Source organism: Manis javanica, chromosome 8 (assembly GCF_040802235.1).
Source record: "Manis javanica isolate MJ-LG chromosome 8, MJ_LKY, whole genome shotgun sequence".
NCBI classification, from domain to species: Eukaryota; Metazoa; Chordata; class Mammalia; order Pholidota; family Manidae; genus Manis; species Manis javanica.
This window is the reverse complement of record NC_133163.1, coordinates 75154572-75162899: the sequence shown is the minus strand read 5'-3', so window position 1 is coordinate 75162899 and position 8328 is coordinate 75154572. Positions and strand designations below refer to the sequence as shown.

At 36.5% G+C, this 8328-nt stretch overlaps 1 protein-coding gene and 1 gene segment (V, D, J or C); both read left to right on the top strand.

Moving 5' to 3' along the window:
- LOC108407831 (T-cell receptor alpha chain constant-like) overlaps positions 1 to 8328 on the top strand; it is a 660854-nt gene that overhangs the window by 554993 nt on the left and 97533 nt on the right.
- Positions 1 to 8328, top strand: part of LOC108407833 (T cell receptor alpha chain MC.7.G5-like) — a 37080-nt gene that overhangs the window by 9483 nt on the left and 19269 nt on the right. The gene's annotated exons all lie outside the window — the stretch shown is intronic.

Here is an 8328-nt window from a genome sequence, read left to right as displayed (position 1 = left end):
CATCCTGGGCTTCAGGTTGTAGCTTGTCTTTAGTCTTACACTTTCCTAGGTTTCCTAAAGGAACTCTTTAGATTGTTTCTACAAGAAAGCATCTTGGCTTCCAAGTAATCAGACAGAGCATTATCTGGTTATATTTTGGAACAGTAAGAAAAAGACCAAGAAATCTATATTATAGTCTTCAAATCTAATCGTGTAAATTACTTGAGATACCATTATTAATTAGGTCTTAGGCAAAGCTTGCAAATAAATCATCTGTGTCTCTAGTACAGGGTGTCCCTGGATCATGGATACACAAGGCGGAAAAGGCAAGGTCCTCAGGTAGAATAACAGCCTTGCATTCAAAAGCAGAGGACCTGAAAAGCACAAAACATCTCAGTGTGTTTCTGAGCCAGCAGCTCTGCTCATCAACAAGATCAGAGATCAAATTGTCCCCTATGTCTCTCTGATTGAACTCACACAAAATAGCAGCTGCCATTTGCACTCAGTATAAGACATTTAGACCCAAGTTCACTGAAATGTTGTTACCAGTTTTCTGATGGAAATAGATATGTTCCAAATTAGGTTATATCTGACCATTCACTAAGCATGGAATTTCCTCTTTTTCTGTAAAAGTTCTGGCTTATTTGTATTTTCTAGTATACTCCAAAAGGGTCTTCCTGTGCACTCTCATCTCCATTACAAGGTCAACGTACAAGTAAAATTTTTTACTTTCTTCATAAATCCTCTTCCATTTCTCTATTGTCCCAGGAGCTTTCGGAGCAAAGAGCTCAAGCTCGGACTACCTTGGAACAATACAACATCAGGAAGAAATGCTTTTGATGTATTGTTCCATACCCCATCTTTCATTCAGTGTCTTCTGAAGCATTTATTTCTAAATATCTTTCTCTAATCTTGATCCTTCGGCCTCCATTTCATAAAATCATACTTTCTTCTTTGAAATCTTGTCACAGTGTATTGATACTCCGCAAACCTTCCACCTCTGAGTACTCCTCCCAGCCTCCCTCACCCTGAGCCTTACAACCTCACAAAGATAATTCCCAGACCATTTGAATCTCAACAGGGAAATGACACAAAGTAGGTCCCTCCCTAATTCTGTTTTGCTTCTCAGTCCTACCCCAACCCATGCAGGTCTTGAAAGTTAGCACCACCTTGCAGAGCCATATATGGGTATTTTCCTGAGACCTGGACCCAGAGCACCATTTGGGACTGAGCCTAAACTCCATTGATATTATGACTCCTGAAGGTGCCTGACTCAAAAAGATTTGGAAGTTTCTACCTAAATCCAGGTCCAGGTAGTTTATCACTGTAATTTGTCATTGGAAAAGTTTGGACCCTCTACATATCACTCCTGTAAAGGCTTAGAACTGAATCTTAGATCCTATAGGACATATGGATCCTATGAAGCTCCAGGGCACAGATTTGAAAGCACCAGTTCTGTGGATGGACTACAATGAGAGCTGTCCAGATCACATGCCTTTTCTGGAAGACAGAAGCAGTGTCAACTTACATAACTCCAACTCTCTTGTCTACTTTTGTTCTCCTAATATCACACCTCATTCCACTACGCATTTGTGTCCACTCAAAAACAACCTGGAACAAGTCAACATAGTCTCGTGTTAGCCTGGAGGCTCAACATAAAATAACTGAATCCAACACCAGAGTAAAATCTTCCCCTCTCTCCAATGCAAAGACTCCAAGAGCTATGTATAAAGCTGGTCTCTAATCACCCTACTTTTCCATTTAGATATATGTACTCCCAGTTCCTGTACATTATTTCTGCATATAGAGAATTCAGTGATGAAAACTGAGACTCTGTCCTATATACACTCATTAACTCAACTATCACTGCAGACTTATTGTATGGAAGGGAGACAATTTGCACTGAGATTTATTAACCTCTATTTTAATGAGAAAAACAATAGAGAAATTTTCTTCATACAGATAAACTTTCTTTCTGTATAGTTTGCCAGGAGAGGTCAGAATAGTTCTGCCATGGCCTTTCAGCTTCCACAACCTAAGCCATCTGGTCTCCATCACATCGGGAGGAGATATCTCCTTATTCAGCACTGTTTATGCCATCACAGTGATCCCAGTAGTCAGACTTGACTATATAAACTGGCTAATAGGCCTGGAAAAGCCCATGTTCTAAGAGGAAGGTAGGAAGTGGTGGAACAGATGGGACCTGCATGCTGGGAAACTGCTCATTCCCTCTGCTGACGCAGTCTTCTCACCAGCTGCCTAATCCAACAGATGCATCTTCCTTATGAGGCATCAGAGACCCAGAATGTCCACATCCTGTGGTTCCTGTACCCCAAACACCCCACATACAAGTTCCTTTCCAATTCAGAGAATAAAAGCTGCTGGCACTGGGCCAGTTCACAGCAGATGTGGGTCACAACCGCCATCTACTCAGGAAGCATCCACCAGGGCAGAGCATGAGAATTGGCTTCTCAGAAATTCCCATACTCGTGATCCCATCTATCAGCTAACACCTGCTCAAAGACAAAGACTGGGAACTTTGTCCTGAGCATCTTCAGGCATTGAATGCCTCCTGTTAGGAATTACTAAGGTTGAGTTTGCTGTTAAGATTTAAGAAGGTGAGAGTTAAGGGAATTATTGGAAAGTAGGAATTACAATTTACCTGTATTTTAGGAAAACCTGTAAATCTATTCAAAACTTTGACATAATGCCTTCCTGTATCACTGACCTTGCCCATCTCACTCTCTGAACCCCACATGGTGGTCACACACTGGAGGGACATTCAAAACCATGAGCAGCAGCACCTTTCCTCTCTTCACATGTAAGGCAATGGGGATAGAGATTCTGCTGAGCAGAATATCATCACGGGCTCACACCAGGCCTTGCAGGGATGGCCTTATACTGCAACTGCCTGTAAGAGGTTGTACTCTGGCTTTCCCTAAGTCTATAGATTTTGTTTAGTATTTTTATTTTGCCCCAAGAAAATGGTCCTTAACTATGCACTACCTACATAGTAAAACTAAGATAAGAGCAGGAACAAAGTACAAGGAAAGAAACAGACATTAGCACCAGGGAAAATACTTTTGTATCTCAGAGCATTTATCACTTGAATTGATATTAACCTAATCTCCCTAGGAAACTTAAAGGCCAGTATTAGGGTGTATATTTTCTTAATGTCTCTGAAAGAAAACATGTGAATTCAAGGAGTGCAGAATCCTTGAATCTTGCAAAACCCACCCAAAACAATAAAAAAATAGTGGTTAGCTGTGACCACTGGAATAATCCAGTCTTGGCAATAGCTCAGGGAGGCTGTCAGCTGTGAACCCTCTGCAAACTGTAAAGTGGGTCATCCATGGCTCCCCACTCCATCTTTCTGTGCCCTTTCCTCGGACCCTCTCCCCTATCACATCTCTCATATGCTTTCATTCTATTCCCATCAAAACCTCTTATCAGGAAATGACCTGAAACCAATTCATACTAATTTACTGAGTGATTAAAATAGATGGAGACTTTAGCTTTTCTGAGGTTGGAGTGGGAGGGAAGGAGCATTGTATTTTAACAGAGATAACAGCCATAAGCTCAAGACTAAAGAAACCAGGGCAGGATTTCCAAAGCTTGAGGAACACTGCCCAAAATGAAAGATGGAACTTTGTTCTCTCTTTGTTTGGAGGCTCTGTGTGGATCATACAAAGAGAGTCTGGAGTCTCCCGGAGGCAGTACTTCTCTTCCCGTGTCAGGAAAAGACCCAACTGGAGCACACAAAGAACATTAACCTGCCTGTAGAGACCCAAAAGCATGCAGCAGAGGGAAGAATCGGAATGTGTGTGTGTGTGTGTGTATAGACACACATTTATGGAAAATATATATATGAAAAATATATATTTATGGGATATGTATGTGTGTGTGTGTGTGTGTGTGTGTGTATATATATATATATATATATATATATATATATATATATATATATATATATATATATATATAATACATATATGGACAAAGAGATTCCATTTCAATAGCAGGAATAGCTTTGTAATAGTCCAGCCATTCAGCAGTAAAACAAACATCTTTGTCAGAGAGTGAGTTCAGGTGGATGACTACACTGGGAAAATTGTCTACATTGCTTGGGAGCTAGAACTAAAAAGCCTGAGCTCATTTCCTCACTAGAATTCATTATTGTAGAATTCAATTCTACATTGAAAGAAAACCAAGACTGCCACCAAAAAGCAACTGCAGTTGCTATTTTGGTATATTCCTTCCTGTTTTTCTTTTTTAATATACAAATTATTATATATTCTGTATATGTAGTCGTACTTCATATACACATTTGTATCTTTTTTAACATTATATAATCAATTCCTACATTACTAAATACTTTCTTACTCAGTATTTTTAATGAACTACGTTAATATTCTATCTAGAAACATACTATGGTTTCCTTAATCAGTTCTCTTATGATTGAGAATTTAGGCAGCTTCTACATTTTTCCTGTTATAAAAATTTCTATGATCAACTAACCTGTGTATAATTTTTATTATTTAAAATTATCACATATGCATGAGGAAGATTTTATATGTATATGAAACTGCACATACACACACATATATATAAAATTTGAAGTAAATTTGTATTTTCCTCAATAAAAATATTCAAAATAAAGGTTATTTTAGCCAACTTGAATATATAAACGGTTAGTTACAGACGAAATTGTCAAATTCCACTTTAAAAATTCAAACGTACTTATTTAGTCACAATACATATTTATAATCATGTATTATATAAAATAGAATGTTCATTTTGAAATACTGCTTTTTTTCCATTCTCATAGTTCATAAAATTTTACAAGCATCTAAAATCAATGTATTTGTCATCAGTTCAGATGCTTTTCTAATCTTCAAACATTTTTCAATAGCATATCAAACTCACTTGCGTCTAAGTTGTTTGAATTATAGCACATCATGAATCCATATCTTAAAACATTTTTAAGACAATACCTACTCACAAAACATTAGAACTACTGTTCTGCCATTTATCCTGTAAGTGAATATTCATTATCTGCAACAAAACATTTATTTTAAAGGATTTGTCTATAAAATATAAAACACTTAAAATCTCGAAGTCATACTACCAAGAATAGTTACTAAGTTTTTGTTAAATTAGTCAGTCTTCTTTTCCACTAACCCCATCAGCTGACTTCAGCCAGGTATCTATGAGCTAGCACTGACTGAAATCAGCCCATTAATGTGTCTTCACTAACCTATATTTAACTAGGCAAAATAAAATGATTGAATGAAAGTATTATAATACTGCTTTTTGTAATTTTTGTAAGGAATCAAATATAAGAGGACTCTTATCTTCTTTGAGGATAATAAACCTCACTTTATATTCAGACACATATAGTATTTTCTCACAGTAAATCCCCCAAAGTAGAAATATTTACTCAAACTAGTATTGATATTTTCACTCTCTTGATATTGATATTAACTAATTGGCTTCCAATAAAAATACAACTATATTGTTACCAACATCTTGCCAGCATTGGGAACACCACCTTTTCAAGCAAAAAGATTGCTTGAATATCTGTCCAAAGAAATGGCTTACTAATGCTTTATTTACATATTTTATTACTATAGGGTTAAAACATTTTCTTAACTTTGTTAAACAATGAGAGACTTTCTTATTTGTCCTTTGCTCTTTGTTTTTTTAGGTTCTTAATGTTTTACTTATTTATTTGCAAGATTGTAATAATTTTGTGCCTCTGAGTTATATCATTTAACCACAATAACAGCCTTAGTGAAAGAAAATCTCTGAGGTATTCCAGATGACAGAGGGTGGTGATGGCAAAATGCCAAGGACAGGGGAAGAAGGGGGTTTTTGAACTGCTGTATTTCACTGTGACTACGTACCACGGAGGTTGACATGTGTTAAGCCTTTGTACAAAAAGACCCAGCTGTGATCCACTATGTAGGTCCCAGGATCAGGAGGAGTCTTCTGAGTGTCATGGAAAAATAATATATAATATCTGAATTTTGCTTCCCACTTGCCCCCTATTCCTTTCTTAAGATTTTACTCCATATTGTCTACTGCAATAGTTTCAGAATGTGAACAAGTATCTCCAAAGTCATCAGTAATAAATAATCCCAATCACATATTTTAACATTTATTAACTATACTCATGATGATGTAAAACAAATATCATGGAAAAAGTAAAGGGAATAGAACTAACAATGACCATGACCTTGTATACTGGGTCACGTGCTAGTATATGATGAACCAAGAATTTGAACCCATGTCTGTTCAAATATACAGAGTTCCTCCCTTCAAAAATCTCGATTCCTAGTACAAAACAACCTAAGTGCTTGGACAATGGTTGTTGTGAATTGAATTTCATCTCATTGGAATATGACATTCTTACAGAGTCCAAATTTTCTTAAATAATGTATTCTGAATTAGAGGCAGATCCAGAAGGTGAAACTCTGACACTGAATTCCCAAATCCTAACAGTTCATGTGTCTTGTTCTGATGAGGAAACTGTCAAATGAGGAAGTAGAGATGGCAAGAAGATTGTTATGAAGTAGCCCTGGACAAATGGCCCAGTAATGTGACGAAGACTACAGACCCTTCATAAACAACACCTGACTCATCAGAAAATCAAAGTATGCTGTTGGTGTCAGGGAATATTTTGATAGATAGAGTTAGCTGGGAAGAGCTCTTGGAGATGAATCTTGAGCTGGTCCTTGAAGATAGTGGAAGACACAGTACAACCAGGAATATTACTTCAGAGTCAAGAAATCTCCCTCTCTGACCTAACACTGCTAAGCAGTCTCCTCATCCCCTGGCAAAGGCACTATCTATCCCTACCCACTTAATCTCGTGTTTTTGAAAGGTATTTCCTGGGAACATAGTATTTCTTTTCTCTTTAGAGGACCAATCAATGTTACTACCATAGATCCGAGAGTTTATGAGTCCTGGGCCCTCCTTTGCTCCTCTCTTGACCCTGCATGTGTTTGCTTCAAGAGCACAGGAATCTATCCCTTCATTTTAGGATTACAATTTCCAGTTAGCATAGCAAATCCAGTTGCTCTTTTTAAGTCTAGAAGAGCAAAAGTAATGCACAGGGGAAGAAAACTATACCTAGGCTTCCTCTCAGGTTGTCCAAAATAACTGGGCTCATAGTTTAAAGGATAGAATACATCAACTCAAACTAAAATCAGAGCTTGTTTTCAGGGAATATAAACAATTGACAGAGATAACAGTTTAATGAAATTCTCACTTTTAGTGCAGAAATGGAACATATCATCCTTGGATTACTTATTTTCTAAAAAAGCAGACTCTTTCACATATTAAATTTTCAGCATCTACTGATGAGTTTATAACGTCTTCCTGGTAGAGCAGACTGGAAGCATTCACAGTTACAGAAAGAAGAAATATGACTAGCTTCCTGCTTCACACAAGAAATCATGCAGAAAAAAATATTCCAAGCCAAAAAAAAAGTTTTAAAACACTTTAAAGTCTCAGATTACTTACTGGTTGCAATGGGAATTTGTAACTTCACAAAAGATATCTTTTTCTGTCCCCATCTCATACTAGTAATCGACCTTAGCCTTATTGAGTCATTATGTCTAAACATGACATGATGTGGTTTGAAGACACAACATCACTCACATAGTATTCCTGCCAAAAATAATTAACTAATCCTAATCAAACCTTTCATTCTAACAGGAGACAAGGGAGCTAAAAGAACAAGATAAAGGATCCACAAAGAAATTACTAGAAAAATCCAGAAGGTGAGACATTCTCCAGGACAATAGGCCTTCAATAATCAGTGTTACAAGGAGAGAAAAAACCTACAATGGAGGGAAAGCACTGGAAGAAAAACTGTTACAGATTAAAGAAATTAAAAGACTTAGCAACCAAATTAAATACATGATCTTTAATTGGATTCTTTTTCTTTTTAATCTGTAAAAGACATTTTGGGAAGAATTAGGAAAATTTGACCATGGACTGGCTATTAAGTGATTTTAAAGAAATGTTCATTTTGTTAATTGGGAAGTGATATTATAGTCATGTGGGAAAATATTTTTTTAATGCATGTTAACAGTGTTTAAGAATGAACTGTCATGATGTTTGTAACTTCTTTTTAAAAACTTAACCAAAATAAATAGAAAGTATAGCAAACATTAACAATTGTTAGATCTAGGTGATGAGTCTACATTGATTCTATCAATCTCTCTTTTTTAGAATGTCTCAAAAACTTTCTAATAAAGTGTTTTTCATTTTTAAGTGGACAAGAAGTCTGCAGTATGATTAACAGTAAAAAAGTGAAATGCAATACATTTATTGATAATT